The sequence below is a fragment of the Scyliorhinus torazame genome, chromosome 19 (assembly GCF_047496885.1).
Source record: "Scyliorhinus torazame isolate Kashiwa2021f chromosome 19, sScyTor2.1, whole genome shotgun sequence".
Classification (NCBI taxonomy): Eukaryota; Metazoa; Chordata; class Chondrichthyes; order Carcharhiniformes; family Scyliorhinidae; genus Scyliorhinus; species Scyliorhinus torazame.
The window spans coordinates 121465411-121484363 of NC_092725.1; the positions used below are offsets into that span (position 1 = coordinate 121465411).

The 18953-nt window shown below is 43.2% G+C and overlaps 1 protein-coding gene across 10 annotated transcripts in view; it reads right to left on the bottom strand.

The window, feature by feature from the left end:
- The window catches only part of lrriq1 (leucine-rich repeats and IQ motif containing 1), a 278411-nt gene that overhangs the window by 114737 nt on the left and 144721 nt on the right, over positions 1-18953 (bottom strand). The gene's annotated exons all lie outside the window — the stretch shown is intronic.

An 18953-nucleotide genomic window follows, 5' to 3' on the forward strand; every position in this document is an offset into this window, starting at 1 on the left:
TAGTATAGCTGTATTAAATCCTTTCCATTATGTTTTTGAGATTATATGCAAGTTTTAAAAGTTTGTGCCATGTTTAAAAAAAGTTGCTGCAACTTTATTTATGATGCTGTGTTTTTGTTGGAATAATTTTTTAAAAGATTCTGCTGTCATCGGTCCTTCTTGCTCCAACCCCAGGGCCGCTTTGAAGTTTAATGATGCTGTCAGCTTTACTCCAGCTCTCCATAAATTATTTTTTTCAATTGCTTCTGCTTCCTCCAGCTCCGGTCAAGGTACCAATAAATTTTTCACTGGTTATGTCAGCCTCACTTCCTTTAGTCCCGGATCGGCTCTGTGTTAATATTTTAATGGCAGCAGTAGCTGTTGTCAGTTCCACTTGCTCCAGCCCTGATTCAAGTCTCAAGCTTTACAGCATCATCAATCCAATTCTCCACTTTCTTTTAAATTTCAATCTTCAGCCCTGTTTGCTCCAGCCTTGGTTTTAGTTATAATTTCCACAGCATTGTGAGCCCCATTGCAGTTCTTGATTAATTGTTCGGTGTCTGTGTCAGCCCCTGTACCTCCAGTCCAACTCCAGCTCTAAATTTTTTCATAGCCCCATTGGTATCACTTTGTCCAGCCCCAGTATAACTCTCAGTAATCTTTTATGTGGCTCTTGTTTCTCTAACACTTTTTAATCTTTGGGTAATTTTTTAAACAACCTTGTCAGTTTTCATTTCTGCTACTTGAGAGTAAATATTTAAATGGCATTTTCACTTCATTTGCCTCCCACCCTAATCCACTTCAAAATTATTTCTTCAATGGTCTCAATTGGTGGACAATTTTTAATTGGGTTTGTGTAGAAACCAACTATTTTCTAATATACCTGATAGGTAATAGCGTAAATATTAATCCCCAGTTTTTACCCATTTTAAATTAAGGATTTAAGCACTCTCATAACCTCAGGTCATTTTAAAACATAGCTTCAACAGAACACAGAAACAGCATAATTCATTATAGATTAAAACGGCATTCTTATTCAGCTAACAAATACATTTGCACGCTAATGTGACACTAAGGAGTCCAAGGACAGGGCAGGCTCCATGACAACACCATAGCAACGGCACAGTTACCTAAAGGCGCTATTGTCCTAACAGTCAAGTCAGCAAGAGGCCAGTTCAAGCTGGTCGCGATAACAGCACAGTATCGCCCATCCTTAACCTACACAAGTATGCAGACCCGAAACAATTAAAACTAATGTTGCACATACAAGACAGACAGCTAACCGTCAAATCAAACTCATTTGATTCTAACCCAAACCAATTAGGATTACATAGGGGTGTAGATAGATGGCTAAAGACTGATATGATTTAGTATAACCATGAAAGATCGTACGGCCATTTTCCATTCGTGAATCATCTATACTTTGATCTAACTTACTTACTGTCTCTCTATCTTTCATACTTTCACTTTCCAACTCTGACTCTTGAAGTAAATGCAAGCTGTTTTGCCATAAGCAAGAAAATCATCTCTGTATTATTTAAAAGTTATATTGTCTACAAATTGTTTCTCTTTGAGTCCTTTTGCTAGCTGGACTTATTAGAGAATAAGATTTAAGTGATTCTCAATTGTAATCAACTAGAGTCAATAAACCAATTCTTATTTGCACCCGAGTAGTGTTAACTCAAATTTCTACTGAGTTTTAGTGTTCGCAAGTGCCACTAGATCCGCATGGTAGATCTCTACAGTTTGGCTCCAAAACTCGATGCACAGGCATAATATTTTTTTTGATGGCCTCAGTTGACAGACACTTTTAAAATCAATACTGCCTCCACACAGTGAGGGTCTCAACTTTTTTTAAGTTATTGCAATTAGCAGAAAGTTTGTAATTTGACTTGCTTTCTATAACCCTGGTATATATTAAAATATTTGAGTTGATAATGCTGTCTTACCTCCTGTGCATTAAATTTAATGGGCAATGCTTAATGGCAATAACTCTTATTTGCTCTATAAGTGTAAAGCTGCACCCCTTCACTGATTATAGTCATGAATATAATTAAAAGGCATTCTATTTCATATGAACTATGAGCAAGGCCATGGGAGATTCTACTGGTATTTACTATTATGTTAAATCAAGAGTAAAGACACATCTTTATATTATGAGGGTGTAATTGGTACATGAGGATGAAATTTATTTCTGAATTTTTGCAATATACTGACTTAATCTGGTGAAAAGAAATAGAAGGATTGGATTTTGCAGTTAGCGATGAATCAACAGTGCTCATTTCTGACCTTGGAGAAAGTTTTCCACAAAGGTCTAGCAGACTCCATGGCATGGACTTCCCCTTTCCCAATGTCATTTTGTTTCTGATGGTATGTCAATGGATCTCCATGTGTCCAAAAGCAGTGATATCAGGGTAAGCAGCAAAAAATATTGATGCATTCTCACAGCCATCAAACCAAAAAACAATGAATCCCTTAGCTTTTACATTTTTACTTACATTATTGGAACATACACATGGCTCTAAGGTAGAAGATAAAATAGAAATGTAAAATAAGTGAATATTTCTTGATCATATTGGAAACATTTCTCAGGAAATATAAACATTTTCTTTCAGGGCTGAGACTGTATAGCAGTAATTATGAACTCAGTACACGGTTAAAAACCCAGCTTCACTTCATTCAACAAGGTAACTTTCTCAAGGATTCATTCAGTGAAACTAAGAATGTAGATATAGAAGTTATCATCAGTTCAATGACTTCTGATTGATTACATTTTGGGGGGGAACTTCAATAGTGCACTCCTTGAGCAAGTGTAAAATCAGTGACAACAAATTTTGGATTTCTGTGTTTAACAGCGCTTGTGCAGACTCCAGAAACTGCTGTCAATTTCAGAGGAAAACTGTTCTGCTATCATTATTACCACAGATTCCAGATCAAAGCATAGAAGTAATCATGCCGATTATAAGAATTAAGCAAAATATCACTTTTTTGCACTGAAGAATTGTTATATTAAGTAGTGTAATTTCTTCACGGCAAATCATGCCTGAACTTTTCAAAATAACTACATAATGTTATCCAATTTTTGTTTTGCACTTATGTGAAGTATTTAAACAGCCATTAAGCTAGCGATAATGTTTTGGGTTCTCTCCTTTCTAAACGAGAAACTAAAATAAATTTGCATAATTGTAATTATTTATTTACTTGTTCACTGTATCTCTATTCTTAACAGAAATGTAATCAGTTTATAAACCTATATGCCAGAGCTACCTGGTTCTTATCACATAGGTATTCCAAACTTCCCAGCATGTGGTAAGTGGAGGGTTCCTGCTATATGTAACAAGAAGCAATAAAATAGTCATGATTAATTTATCCAAGAACTGTGTTCAGTCTGGTTGCCCTATGACAGCAATGATCTGTGGGTTTACTGTTGATTGCACGTTTAAGCCAAATGCTTATAATGAGCTCTGATTATGAACTTTGAATAACCTTATTCCTCGACCCTGAATGATAGCAGTTCCCATATGTATGATGCTTTCATCTCCATGCCAGCTTTACACGCCCCGAAATGAAAAGTACTAAGAAATGTTATGTCCTGAACAAGTGAAATTTTGCTTATAATATGTGCATTTCACATGCTTTACATTCAAAAATTTAAAAGAACACAACTAACTGTTTATCACAACTAGCTAACAGTTTGCGAGCACCATTCCAGGGATGGCAAAACAATGTCAGGTTTCAAAATCTTATATCCATTGCAATCAACCAAAGGTCAACCCATATGCAGCAACTGTTCACTCAGTAGTATACAGTGAGAACATTGTGTCACCCAATCATCAATTAGAGTTACATTTTCCTTACATTGAATGGGAACGAGTGGTAATTTCCATTTAATGCCTTTATATTTTTCTGTTTTATGTTTGGAGATGCTCAATAAAATCGACCATCAACATTATGTGCTATTTGGAAGGCAGCCCAGTTAAACTGCACGGTAAAAACCCCCCACAAAATTATGTTCCAATTCAATACTATTCTCAGTGTTCCATGAATTTCTAGTTTATCTTGCTTATACTGTTGTGGAGACAATGCGACAAAGTGACTCTGCAAAACAATGAGTGAAATTCTGCGGTCTGCCAGCCACATGTTTCTCTGCCACGTGCCGTTCGCTGGCGGTAGGATTCTATCTTCCCGCTGATTGTCAACGGGATTTTCAATTGTAACCACTCCACTCGCAGGGAAACCCATGGGCAGGGATACGCTGCCATCAGGAAAATTGAATCGCAACAGCAGGAGAATTCTGGCCAATGTTTAGAATGGACTATTCACTGGTAATATTCAGCTAGATAATGAGGCAGTATTTCACAACACTATAACAACAAATTTATGGATATCATACCTGCAAATCAAGACTTTAGTCGGTAATTTACAGACTCACGCTTTCAAAGAAATTATGTCAAAGTCTGTACTGACTTTGCTAATGAGTCTCCTGCGGTGTATTGATGGATAATAAAACCAAACAGGTGTATTTCCGGCAGTATTCATTTTCATTGTATATTTCCTTAAAGTTTTCATTGTACATTTTCCCTCCTTTCAAAGTTGCGGTTATTACCACTCTCCTCAAAGATCCTTCTACCCACTCTGTACTTGCAAACTGCAGTCCCATTTCAACCTCCCTTTCTAATACAAGGTTCTTGGGAGTATTGTCACTACCCAAATTCATTATTCCCAAAGCTTCATATTTGAATCCACGCAATCAAGTTTCCAGCCTGGTCGCAGTACTGAAAAGATCCTTGTTAAAGTCACAACTGCTATTCTCCGTGAATATGACAAGTGATCCCTTCTCATCCCTGACCTAGATTCAGCTTTTGCCACAGTTAACCACACACCATCCTTCTCCAATGCTTCACCATCATCCAGCTGGTTGGAAATACACCTGTTTGGTTTTATTATCCATCAATACACCGCGGGAGACTCACCTGCAATTGTGTTCACTTCCCACTCTCATTCTGTTACCTTTGGAGTTCCCCAAATATATCATCCTAGCCCCCTTCTATTTCCCATTTATATGTGAGCCCTCAGTGTTATAATGTTGACAACAACTGGCTCTATCTTACCACCAACTCGATGGACTCATCAATTGTCTCTGATTTGTCACTCTGTTAGTCCTATATAAATAATGGATGAGCAGAAATTTGCCCCAACTAAATACTGGGAAGGCTTCATTGTCTTTGGGCCTTGCTGATCCCATCCATGACAACTGTCTTAAAACTGAACAAAACAGTTTGCAACCTCGGTGTTGTGTTTGATCGTAAACTGAATTTCCAATCCCAGATTCACACTTCCACCTGCATAATATTGTTCAATTATGACATTCCCCTGCTCATCTTCTGATGAAACTCTGATTCCTGCTTCTGTTACCTCTAAACTGCTGATACACCCCGGTCATCTGCCGCCAACATGAACTTATGTTCACCCAAAATTCTGTTGCCCATGTCTTAACTAGTTCCAAATCTCATTCATCTATCACCCCTATGCTTGTTGAGATTCACTGGCTCCCCAACCCACAATGCCTCAATTTTAAAATCCTCATCGACGATAGGAATTTTCCCATCAACAGGGAAAATCACGGCGGATGGGGCCACTACGAGGCACAATGGATAAAGTCAATGTTAACTAACCAGAATTACACCTCCCTCAAAATTAAGTGGCCCACCACAGGATAATTAGAGCAGTCTGTTTGCTGAATGTACAAAAGCGGCATGCACCTGGTGAGCTTCAGTTCATCTGCGACATATGTCAGTAGGCAGTGCTTTTGCCTACTTTCAAGAGGGTTGCTGAGAGATATCGGGTGTCTGTATCACAAGCTTCATCAAGGCAAGGCCTGCGGGGAAGGGGAGAGGTGGAGCTTAGACTAAGAGGGTGGAGTCTGTGGAACACTAGAGGGGTGGGAGTGAATGGAGGCAGCATGGGAGGGGAGAAGTGTGGAACATGAGGGATGGGGTGAATGGAGGCAGCATTTTGTGGGGGGGGGAGCGGGTGTGGAACATGGGAAGGGAGGGGGAGACGGGGCTGAGGTCACGCTGTCAGGAGCATATTGAAGAAACCATCCTTGGGCTGCAGTGCCATGTTAGAGGACTCTGCATGACATAGCCCCAGTCATGGGTCGGAGAAGGTCTCTGTTCAGTGACAGTTGTGCAAAGAATCGTGTGCAGATATGGTCAGTCACCTAAAGTATTTGGTCCTGGGGGTTCGAGCCATGGTACTGTGAGACAGAGAGCATAGTAACATTCAAGGGAGGTATCTGGATCCTATAAGTAGGTAGCTGACAAGTCATGGGGCGATCCCAAAATGTCTGGGTGCGTATGGCCTCGAAAAAGTGAGGGGTCAGATTGATAAAGAGATTGGGGATATCAACATTAAAAGATTTGAGGGAGAACAGGAATATTCACATGAACAATAATGGGGTCAAGGGTAATGGGGGAAGTTGGATAACGACAGGAGGAAGTGGAACTAGGATGTGGTGAGTTTGGAACAGGTGGGATGAATTTGATGGACACTTTGACTCTAATTAAGACCTTCGACATCTGGGTTGAAAACTGTTATCCTCTAGGATGATATAATCCTGCAAGAGGTTGTCTTGGTATGTCATGTACAGACTGAGGGCAGATCACGGTCTGGGGACTGCATTGCTGCCTTGAATATTATAGGACATCATTCAATAGGAAATACCATTGACTTTTAATTGTATCCATTCACAGATAAAAGCAGGAATGTACATTGTAGGCTGCAGGCAACGCAGCCTTCTTGAGAGCTTTGATTTGAATGAGAAGAAGGGTTGTTTGCCGACTGGTAAAGTTCAGGGAATATCATCACCCTGATGAAGAGCCAGCGCCCTGGAATGTCCCAGGTGTTGCCTAGAAAGGGCCAAATCCACAAAGACTTTTGGTGCAACCAAGAAGGGCCTAGAGAACATAGAACATACAGTGCAGAAGGAGGCCATTCGGCCCATCGAGTCTGCACCAACCCACTTAAGCCCTCACTTCCACCCTATCCCCGTAACCCAATAACCCCTCCAAACCTTTTTTTTGGTCACTAAGGGCAATTTAGCATGTCCAATCCACCTAACCTGTACGTCTTTGGACTGTGGGAGGAAACCGGAGCACCCGGAGGAAACCCACGCAGACATAGGGAGAAAGTGCAAAGACGGACATTATACATGGAGATGAGTGAAAAACAGTTCACAGGCTCCTTCATTTGTCTATTGATGTGGTAGCTCATATTTGCCACATTCTATGAGGAATACATGCTGTACAAACTTGGATGCTCCGAAGGTTACAGCTGCACTGAACGTTTTTGCAAGGGGATCCTTGCAGGTCTCAATGATACAGGGTGGCCCCAGGAGATATGGCTAATGATGCCTGTTGTGGGCCACAAAGAGCATATGAGGACGGATACAATGTTGCACAAGATCATTAATACAGCAGATAATTAGCCTGGTAAAGATGTGTTTCTGATATTTGGACACGGCCATGCAGGACTCTCCAATACTTAGCATTTAAGATGTTCCACATCATCGTTTGCTCCTGCACAACCGCGCAAAATGTTGCCAGAGGGAGGAGCTAGATGTCTCCTCGAATGAGGATGACTTGGAAAGATATATACCGCAAGAGGTGATGATTCAGACGAGCTCCATGAGGATGCCATTGACACAATAGACTTTCTTGTTACACCCTCATAGCTACGAGATTTCTACAGGAATGATGTGAAAACAAGTTTTCACGATTGAAGTCTTCTTCAGGTTTCAATGCAGGGGACACAACAAATGTTTCATTGCAAGCATCAACATATAACAAAAGATCATCAATCTCACAATTATCATGGAGGAAGAATTTACCTTCATCCCTAACCACGGGGTCATCCTTGGAAAACACAGTAACCTGAGAACATGTGGCCATTGTGAAATGTACGAAGCGCTGCACTGATGCATCTCCATAAACACATAATTCTGTCACCTTTCAACATGGTGTCAACAAGTCAAGGCGCATGATGTTCTTCAAATGGCTGAAACGTCATTGCACACATGGGTGCACTCATGGCAGCAGCTTACCAAGATCCAAAAAAGGATAAACCTTTATCAATGGTTTCATCAAGGAATAAACCTTCATAAAAGGATAAACCTTCATCAATGGTTAGCGCTTGTTCAATTCAAGAGATAGCTGCATTCAGATAACACCAGGGAAGATGTTACCAATGATAGGTGTGTCCAGAACCAGAGGTCGCAATCTGAGGATTCGGAGTAAACCATTTCGGACAGAGATTAGGAGACATTTCTTCACACAAATAGTGGTGAACCTGTGGAATTCATTACCACAGGAAGTATTTAATGCTAAAACTTTGAATATATTCAAGAGGCAGCTGGATATAGCGCTGGGGGAGAAAGCAGGATTAGGCTATTGCATTAGATGATCAGCCATGATCGTGAATGGCGGAGCAGGCTCGAAGGGCCAAAAGACCTCCTCCTGCTCCTATCTTCTATGTACCTATGTATCTCTCCAAATGCCAGGTCTCATGTGTGAACATTCAGAGGCCTCATCTTACTACTGAGCCCCAAGATGCCGCAGAGGATGCCTGCCAGTGGCATCAAAGGCCGCAGGACGTGGTAACCAGCAGGAGCCTCCACCTCTGATTTGCATCCAGGGGATACGCAGCGGTAGAGCAAGGAACGCTAAGCACGTCGAGACGCACAGAGAGGGAATGAGGAGAGGGAGTGAGAAGGGGAGTGTACACTTGGGGGAGGAAGGGTGGTGAGAATGGAGCGGCACCATTGGGCGAGTGGGGCAATAGTGTACACATATCGGCGACAAATTAAAAAACCTTTACCACCACCAACATGACATCTCTGGCTCTTCGTTCCGCATTGCAGGCCGACCACCAATCCCATGCCCCATCCTCCCAGACATGGAGTCCTGGCACCTCCCCCCCCCACCAACCCCAGCCAGCACGCACCGCCCACGCAAGCCCGGCCGCGGGTGGCTGTCCACCAGACCGTACACCCTGCACCCCAGACACTCGAACAGAACGCTGCCATACCTTGGCCACAGAGATGTGCCCAGAGCCGGGGCCCAACCCCTGAGTGTTCAGAGGTTGGCTGCTGCATCTGTGGTGTTGCTTCCCACAGGGTTCAAGCACAGTGTCCAGGCATCATTGTCTGATTAGGATGCTAGGCAATAACTCCTAAATGCAACATGGCACGCCCACCCACAGAGATCTACTTGTGATGTGCAAACTTAACTACGATTACCAATTCCCTATTAGCAATAGCCTTCATCTGCATGACCAGAGGCCTCCGCAGTCAGTGAGAGCTATGGGTGGTCGGTGGGGCAGAGACTAGGGTTGCCCGAGGAACACACAATACAGGGGTAAGCATGGAGGATCCGCGCACGGTGGTCGACCCCCAGCAGAGCCCCCCCCCCCCCACCTCCCAGGGCTGATACCCATCCCCAGCTCCAATACACCCAACCTCCCATGGTGGCAGACTGCAACCTGGGCTGCAGCATCCCCCCACCCCACCTCACCTCACCCTCCACCGAGCACAGGGGCAGCAAGCCCCGTGTCCATGGGCTCATTGCCTGTGAGCGAACATGACTACTCACTTCCTAGGGTCCCCGCAGCAGCCCTTCAGCCAGGTTCACGTTTTCAAAAGGAGTACTAATCGGCACCAGTGTGACTACTTGCTGGGGAGGCAGCTGGATCATGGGAGGCCGTTGGGCATATGGTGTCTCCCGTTAATTCTATGGAATTAGGGCTTAAGCGGTGATCATTGTCTTCTTGTCAGGTGGGAACCCGATTTCGCCTACGGGAACAGGCTGGTTGCATCACAAACGGTTGGGCATCTGTCGCAGTTCGAGGTTTTGGCCTCTCCCTATTCACCAGCCTCGTCGCGCTCTCGCTAGAGCACAATGAGGCCACTGAATCATGCCCAATGAGTGCAATGTCATCCAATGAATTCCGTATCAATTTGCATATCGTGCCTTTATAGGATTCCACAAAGCACTGCTGGGCAGCATTCAGGTCCAGATTGTGATCCTCACAGGTAAGTAGACATCTTCATCAGGATGAGCACACGCCTCTGACATCACACACTTATGCACAAACCACAAACTGAATTGTGACAAAAATCAGGATAATCACCAACCTTAAAAAAACAATTCTCATGAGGCAAAATAATATTTGTCTGAGATACAAGGGACACATGTGTATTGTCCTGTCATCATTTTCAGATGTGAAATGCATTTGTTCATGCTGCAGATGCGGAAATAAAGGTGATTTACTATGATGAAATTGAATGAGACTTAATGGAACTGAAGAACAAGATAGGAGATAATTGTGGGGTTCATTTTGTACACTTGAGTGGATGCAGCACCTTGCATCACATTGATTAAACATTCATTACTTGAGACCCAGAGAGGGATAAACGTAAAATATATTTACAATATACAGCGAAGGAACATCCAAGTCACTTTTGTGCATTCATAAGTTCTCAATTTTTCTAATCTTACAGCTATGTTCAGATGCTGTCCTGACATTCGAAGCAGAGGTTAGGCAGCCTGCTGACTGCTTTCGCCTGTTACCTGAGGTAACTTTGATGGGTGTTCTCCAGTGGCCCAAGCCTGCTAATGGCCTCCTACTCTGGAGCAGGTGCACCCTTCATGGCCTGACCAGCTGGAGTTGATGGGGTCACAGGCAGAGGAATGTTGGAGCAGCAAGGCACTTTCTGAGTGTCTTGGGCGGATGTCCCTGGTGTGCCTGGCTGGTGATCCACCATCCTTTGGGTACACAAGGGCCTTTCCCTACTCTCCTTGAGAAGGGGCACTTAGAGGGAGGGCCCCCTCTGCTTAGCTATTATTGGAATGCTAGAGCGATATTGTGATAGTATGAGCGCAAAATCGGCAGAAGCTGCTAGACCTGGGGCTCCAAGGTTGTTGCCACTCTTTCCATGGAAACCTCGATCGGCTTGAATGTCAACGCCACATCGGACAGAGAGTGGATGGAGTCCTCCATCTTTTGTTCTGGTCTGGTGACAGCCTCTGGCAACTGCCTCATGTTTCCTGCTAATCTTTGCATCTCCAACATTTCTCTCAGGGCTGATTCCAAAGGCTTGTTATCGGACTCAGACTCAGCTAGGGCCTGGTCTCCAGCAGTCATCCGAATGTTTTGATTGATATCGCTCTTGTTCAGCACCTTGGTAATAGCAAGTGGTATGTCATCTTCTGTCATTGCACCTTTCTCAGAGATACTTGCCAACAGAATTTCACAGTAACTATGTTGGAAATCACATTTACTTGCAAAAACTGATTTCCCATTGTGCTGTTACAGCCAAAACGTGGGAGCAGCTCTGAGAGACATCTGGCCTTTCGCTCAGAGCATCCCACCTTTTCCATTATCATTAATATGCAGAACATAGAACATAGAACATTACAGCGCAGTACAGGCCCTTCGATCCTCGATGTTGCGCCGACCTGTGAAACCACTCTTAAAGCCCATCTACACTATTACTTTATCGCCCAAATGTCTATCCAATGACCATTTGAATGCCCTTAGTGTTGGCGAGTTCACTACTGTTGCAGGCAGGGCATTCTACGCCCTTACTACTCTCTGAGTAAAGAACCTACCTCTGACATCTGTCCTATATCTATCTCCCCTCAATTTAAAGCTATGTCCCCTCCTGCTAGACATCACCATCCGTTAAAAAAGGCTCTCACTGTCCACCCGATCTAATCCTCTGATCATCTTGTATGCCTCAATTAAGTCACCTCTTAACCTTCTTCTCTCTAACGAAAGTAGCATCAAGTCCCTCAGCTTTCCCTCATAAGATCTTCCCTCCATCCCAGGAAACAATCTGGTAAATCTCCTCTGCACCCTTTCCAATGCTTCCACATCCTTCCTATAATGCGGCGACCAGAATTGCACGCAATACTCCAAATGCAGCCGCACCAGAGTTTTGTACAGTTGCAACATGACCTCATGGCTCCGAAACTCAATCCCTCTACCAATAAACGCTAACACACCGTATGCCTTCTTAACAACCCTCTCAACCTGGGTGGCAACTTTCAGTGATCTATGTACATGGACACCGAGATCTCTCTGTTCATCCACACTACCAAGAATCTTACCATTAGCCCAGTACTCTGACTTCCTGTTATTCCTTCCAAAATGAATCACCTCACACTTTTCTGCAATAAACTCCATTTGCCACCTCTCAGCTCAGCGCTGCAGCTTATCTATGTCCCTCTGTAACTTGTAACATCCTTCCGCACTGTCCACAACTCCACCGACTTTAGTGTCATCTGCAAATTTACTCAACCATCCTTCTACGCCCTCGTCCAGGTCATTTATAAAAACAGCAGTGGCCCCAAAGCAGATCCTTGTGCTACACCACTAGTAACTGGACTCCAGTCTGAACATTTCCCATCAACCACCACCCTTTGTCTTCTTCCAGCTAGCCAATTTCTGATCCAAACTGCTAAATCACCCTGAATCCCATGCCTCCGTATTTTCTGCAATAGCCAACAGTGGGGAACCTTATCAAACGCTTTACTAAAATCCATATACACCACATCAACTGCTTTACCCTCATCCACCTGTTTGGTCACCTTCTCAAAGAACTCAATAAGGTTTGTGAGGCACGACCTACCCTTCACAAAACCGTGTTGACTATCTCTAATCAAATTATTCCTTTCCAGATGATTATACATCCTATCTCTTATAAACCTTTCCAAGATTTTGCCCACAACAGAAGTAAGGCTCACTGGTCTATAGTTACCAGGGTTGTCTCTACTCCCCTTCTTGAACGAGGGGACAACATTTGCTATCCTCCAGTCTTCTGGCACTATTCCTGTAGACAAAGATGACTTAAAGATCAAAGCCAAAGGCTCAGCAATCTCCTCCCTAGCTTCCCAGAGAATCCTAGGATAAATCCCATCCAGCCCAGGGGACTTATCTATTTTCACACTTTCCAGAATTGCTAACACCTCCTCATGAACCTCAAGCCCTTCTAGTCTAGTAGCCTGAATCTCAGTATTCTCCTCGACAACATTGTCTTTTTCCTGTGTGGATACTGACGAAAAATATTCATTTAGCACCTCTCCTATCTCCTCGGACTCCACGCACAACTTCCCACTACTGTCCTTGACTGGCCCTATTCTTACCCAAGTCATTCTTTTATTCCTGACATATCTATAGAAAGCTTTAGGGTTATCCTTGATCCTACCTGCCAAAGACTTCTCATGTCCCCTCCTGGCTCTTCTTAGCTCTCTCTTTAAGTCCTTCCTAGCGAACTTGTAACTCTCGAGCGCCCTAACTGAACCTTCATATCTCATCTTTACATAAGCCTCCTTCTTCCTCTTGACAAGTGTTTCGGCTGCTGTAGTAAACCACGGTTCCCTTGCTCGACCACTTCCTCCCTGCCTGACAGGTACATACTTATCAAGGACCTGCAGTAGCTGGTCCTTGAACAAGCTCCACATTTCCATTGTGCCCATCCCCTGCAGTTTTCCTCTCCATCCGATGCATCCTAGTCTTGCCTCATCGCATCATAATTGCCTTTCCACCAGATATAACTCTTGCCCTGCGGTATATACCTATCCCTTTCCATCGCTAAAGTAAACGTAATCGAATTGTGGTCACAATCACCAAAGTGCTCACCTACCTCCAAATCTAACACCTGTCCTGGTTCATTACCCAGTACCAAATCCAATATGGCCTCGCCTCTCGTTGGCCTATCTACATACTGTGTCAGGAAACCCTCCTGCACACATTGGACAAAAACGGACCCATCTAAAGTACTCGGATTATAGCGTTTCCAGTCAATATTTGGAAAGTTAAAGTCCCCCATAACAACTACCCTGTTGCTTTCGCTCCTATCCAGAATCATTTTTGCAATCCTTTCCTCTACATCGCTGGAACTTTTCAGAGGCCTATAGAACATCCCCAACAGGGTGACCTCTCCTTTCCTGTTTCTAACCTCAGCCCATACTACCTCAGTAGACGAGTCCTCATCAAACGTCCTTTCTGCCACCGTAATACTGTCCTTGACTAGCAATGTCACCCCTCCCCCTCTTTTACCACCTTCCCTGAGCTTACTGAAATATCTAAACCCCGGCACCTGCAACAACCATTCCTGTCCCTGCTCTATCCATGTCTCCGAAATGGCCACAACATCGAAGTCCCAGGTACCAACCCATGTGGGGTGGGGGTGTTCCCCTTATCCCATGTCCGTGGGGGGTTCCAATGTCCATGGAGAGTGGGTCCCATGTCTGTGGGGAATGGGTCCCATGTTTCAGGGGGGTGGAGGGGGGAAGTGGGTTCTATGTCTGTGGGGGGGGGGGGGGTCATATGTCAGTAGGTGGTCTCATGTTTGTGGGATGAGGGGGGGGCTTAAATTTAACTTTGAGCTCGGCGTGCCCCTTTCCGATCTCAGATTTCCAGTGTTGCTCACATTGTTAGATCCCGCCCCTTCAGCTGGCTGTGTGATCCTCTGAAATTGCAGCGTGCCGTTAAATCAAGTGTGAAAAGGCATTTGTGAAGCCAGTGAGTTGCACACAGCGTTTTTCGTCTGATCCAACAGTTTTGGGAAGATTGCACACGTAGTTTCATTGTCTATCTTTGGGAGTTATCTTGTAATATCCTTTCTATATGTACAGCTTTTATCCTGTGTGTTTTATCTTTTTTATTGATGAACATTTTAATCCTTCAAATTTTAAAAGTTATCACTGGAGTATGTGCTTTTGAGTTCAGTGGCTGTCCCTTCTGGTGTCTACAATAGACAAATAAGCAGATTACAATCAACTGAGATGGATTTCAATCTGAAATTTGGTTTGCTCAAGTCATAACAAACAAAGGGCTCTTTACGGGACCCAAATTCCTTGATTGGATTGGAATTTGTCAATTTAAAAGATACGAGTCAGTAGAAGGTACTGAATTCAGGAGTTTGTGGTTGAAGAATGTTAAAGCAATTGCATTTCAAAATGGCTGTTTGCTTGTTGCTAAGACTTTTTTGGGAATGGAAGGAGTAGATGTGGCTTATCTGAAATCTTTGACTTAGACGAAACAGAAAGTTAGCAGATGAAGTGGAAGGAAAAGCTGAATTTTGAAAGACAGATATTATGAAGGTATTTACCCAATATTAAAGTGAGAGGAGGAGATACCTGAAATGAGTGTCACAGTTATAGGCTGTATGACTTCAGTTACAAATGAAGCATAAGAACATAAGAACTAGGAACAGGAGTAGGCCATCTGGCCCCTCGAGCCTGCTCCGCCATTTAATGAGATCATGGCTGATCTTTGTGGACTCAGCTCCACTCTCCGGCCCGTACACCATATCCCCGAATCCCTTTATTCTTTAGAAAGGTATCTATCTTTTTCGTAAAAACGTTTAAAGAAGGAGCCTCAACTGCTTCACTGGGCAAGGAATTCCAGAGATTCACAACCCTTTGGGTGAAGATGTTCCTCCTACACTCCGTCCTAAATCTACTTCCCCTTATTTTGAGGCTATGCCCCCTAGTTCTGCTTTCCCTGACCAGTGGAAACAACCTGCCCGCATCTATCCGATCTAGTCCCTTCATAATTTTATATGTTTCAATAAGATCCCCCCGCATCCTTCTAAACTCCAATGAGTACAGTCCCAGTCTACTCAACCTCTCGTCATAATCTAATCCCCTCAACTCTGGGATCAACCTAGTGAATCTCCTCTGCACTCCCTCCAGTGCCAATATGTCCTTTCTCAGGTAAGGAGACCAAAACTGAACACAATACTCCAGATGCGGCCTCACCAACACCCTATACAATCGCAGCATAACCTCCCTAGTCTTGAACTCCATCCCTCTAGCAATGAAAGACAAAAATCGATTAGCCTTCTTAATAACCTGTTGCACCTGCACACCAACTTTTTGCGACTCGTGCACCAGCACACCCAGGTCCCTCTGCACAGCAGCATGTTTTAACATCTTACCGTTTAAATAATAATCCATTCTGCTGTTATTCCTTCCAAAATGGATAGCCTCACACTTGGCAACATTGAATTCCATCTGCCAGACCCTAGCCCATTCACCTAACCTATCCAAATCCTTCTGCAGACTTCCGGTATCCTCTGCACTTTTTGCTTTACCACTCATCTTAGTGTCGACTGCAAACTTCTGACACATTGCACTTGGTCCCCAAATCGTCTATGTAAATTGTGAACAACTGCGTGCCCAACACTGATCCTAGTTACAGGTTGCCAATCAGAGAAACACCCATTTATCCACACTCTCTGCTTTCTGTTAGTTAACCAATCCTCTACCCATGCTACCACTTTACCCTCAATGCCATGCATCTTTAGTTTATGCAGCAACCTTTTGTGTGGCACCTTGTCAAAAGCTTTCTGCAAATCCAGATATACCACATCCAATGGCTCCCCGTTATCTACTGCACTGGTAACGTCCTCAAAAAATTCTACCAAATTCGTCAGACACGACATACCCTTTGTGAGCCCAAGCTGCGTCTGCGCAATGGGACAATTTCCCTCCAGGTGCCCCGCTATTTCCTCCTCAATGATCGATTCCAGCATTTTCCCTACAACCGAAGTTAAGCTTACCGGCCTATAATTACCCGCTTTCTGCCGACCTCCTTTTTTAAACAGTGGTGTCACGTTTGCTACTTTCCAATCCTCTGGGACCACCCCAGAGTCGAGGGAATTTTGATAAATTATCACTAGTGCGTTTACAATTTCCCTAGCCATCTCTTTCAACACTCTGGGATGCATCCCATCAGGGCCAGGAGACTTGTCTACCTTTAGCCCCATTAGCTTGCCCAATACTGCCTCCTTAGTGATTACAATCATCTCAAGGTCCTCACCTATCATATCTTTATTTCCATCAGTCACTGGCATGTTATTTGTGTCCTCCACTGTGAAGACTGACCCAAAAAACCTGTTCAGCTCCTCAGCCATTTCCCCGTCTCCTATTATTAAATCTCCCTTCTCATCTTCCAAAGGACCAATATTTACCTTCGCCACTCTTTTTTGTCTTATATATTTGTAGAAGCTTTTACTATCTGCTTTTATGTTCTGAGCCAGTTTACTCTCATAGTCTACCTTACTCTTCTTTATGGCTTTTTTAGTAGCTTTCTGTTGTCCCCATAAGACTTCCCAGTCCTCTAGTCTCCCACTAATTTTTTGCCACTTTGCATGTTTTTTCCTTCAATTTGATACTCTCCCTCACCTCCTTAGATATCCACGGTCGATTTTTCCCCTTTCTACCGTCTTTCTTTTTTGTCGGTATGAAGCTTTCCTGAACACTGTGAAAGATCGCTTGGAGCTTGAGATAGAAAGAGAGAGATGCAAGGAGGAAAAATAAAGAGAATGACAGATGAAAATATTTGAACTGGAAGAAAAAGAGAAAGAAAGGAAACTGATGCAACTTGAATTGGGTGAAAAAGAATAATTGAAAGAAATAGAAGTGGAAAAAGCTTCAATGGGAAAAAGAGGAAGAAAAAATAAGATTGCAAGAAATGGAAATGAGAAATCTTGAACTGAGTCTCAAAGAGAGAACAAAATCAGACTGCCTACCTGGTGAGACAAAAGCTTAGAAGAAAGAAGAAATAGTGGTTCAGGCAATGGGTTTTAATTGTCTTGAGAAATTTTATTTAACTAAAAATCTTTGTTTCATGCCTAAATTTACAGGGGATGAAGTTGAAAGATATTTTACCTTATTTGAAAAGATAATGTTGAAGTTCAATTGGCCAAAGGCTGCCTGAACCATAATGTTACAAAATGTCCCATCAGGTACAGCCATGTTCAAGCATCCTTTGAGCAATCAGGGAAACATTACTGAAAGAAATTACTGCAGACAGGCAATGGCAGGCATTCAAGGAACGAATATGTGAACTCCAAAAATTGTTTATTCCAATTTGGTGCGAGAGTAAAAAGGGAACTGTGGCCAAACCATGGCTTACAAGGGAAATTAGAGACAGTATTAGATTCAAAGAAGAGGCATACAAATTAGCAAGAAAAAACAATAGACCCGAGGATAGGGAACAGTTTAAAATTCAGCAAAGGCGGACCAAGGGATTGATTAAGAAGAGGAAAATTTTAAAGTAAACTAGCAGGGAACTTAAAAACTGACTGTAAAAGTTTCTACAGGTATGTAAAGAGAAAAGCCCCACGATTCAAAAAGGAAGATAGAGAGAAAACAAGGAACAATAGACCATTGAGCGTAACGTCGGTAGTAGGGAAGTTGCTGGAGTTCATGATCAAGGATTACATTGCACAGCATTTGGAAAGGAGTGGTGTAATCAGACAAAGCCAGCATGGATTTATGAATGGAAAATCATGCTCGACAAATCTACTAGAATTCTTTGATGATGTTACTAGTAGAGTTGACTAGGGAGAACCGGTGGATGTGGTTTATTTAGACTTTCAGAAGGCTTTCAACAAGGTCTCACATAGCAGGTTAATAAGTAAAGTTAAAGCGCATGGGATTACAGGTAGTGACTTGACATGGATAGAAAGCTGGTTAGCAGACAGGAAGCAAAATGTTGGAATAAATGGTTCTTTTTCTGATTGGTAGGCAGTGATTAGTGGGGTACCACAGGGATCTGTGCTAGGACCCCAACTGTTCACATTATATATTACTGATTTGGAAGAGGGAACTAATTGTATTATCTCCAAATTTGCAGATGATACAAAGTTGGGTGGGAGGGTGAGCTGTGAGGAGGATGCAGAGATGCATCATTGGGATTTGGACAGGCTGACTGAGTGGGCACATGCATGGGCAGATGCAGTACAATGTGGATAAATGTGAGGTAGCAAAAAATAGGAAGGCAGATTATTATTTGAATGGGTGCAATTTGAGAGAAGTGGATACTCAGATTATTACAATAAGAAAGAAACCTAATGAGACATTTCAATTCAGGTTTTTGAATGGGTGTTTTATTCCACT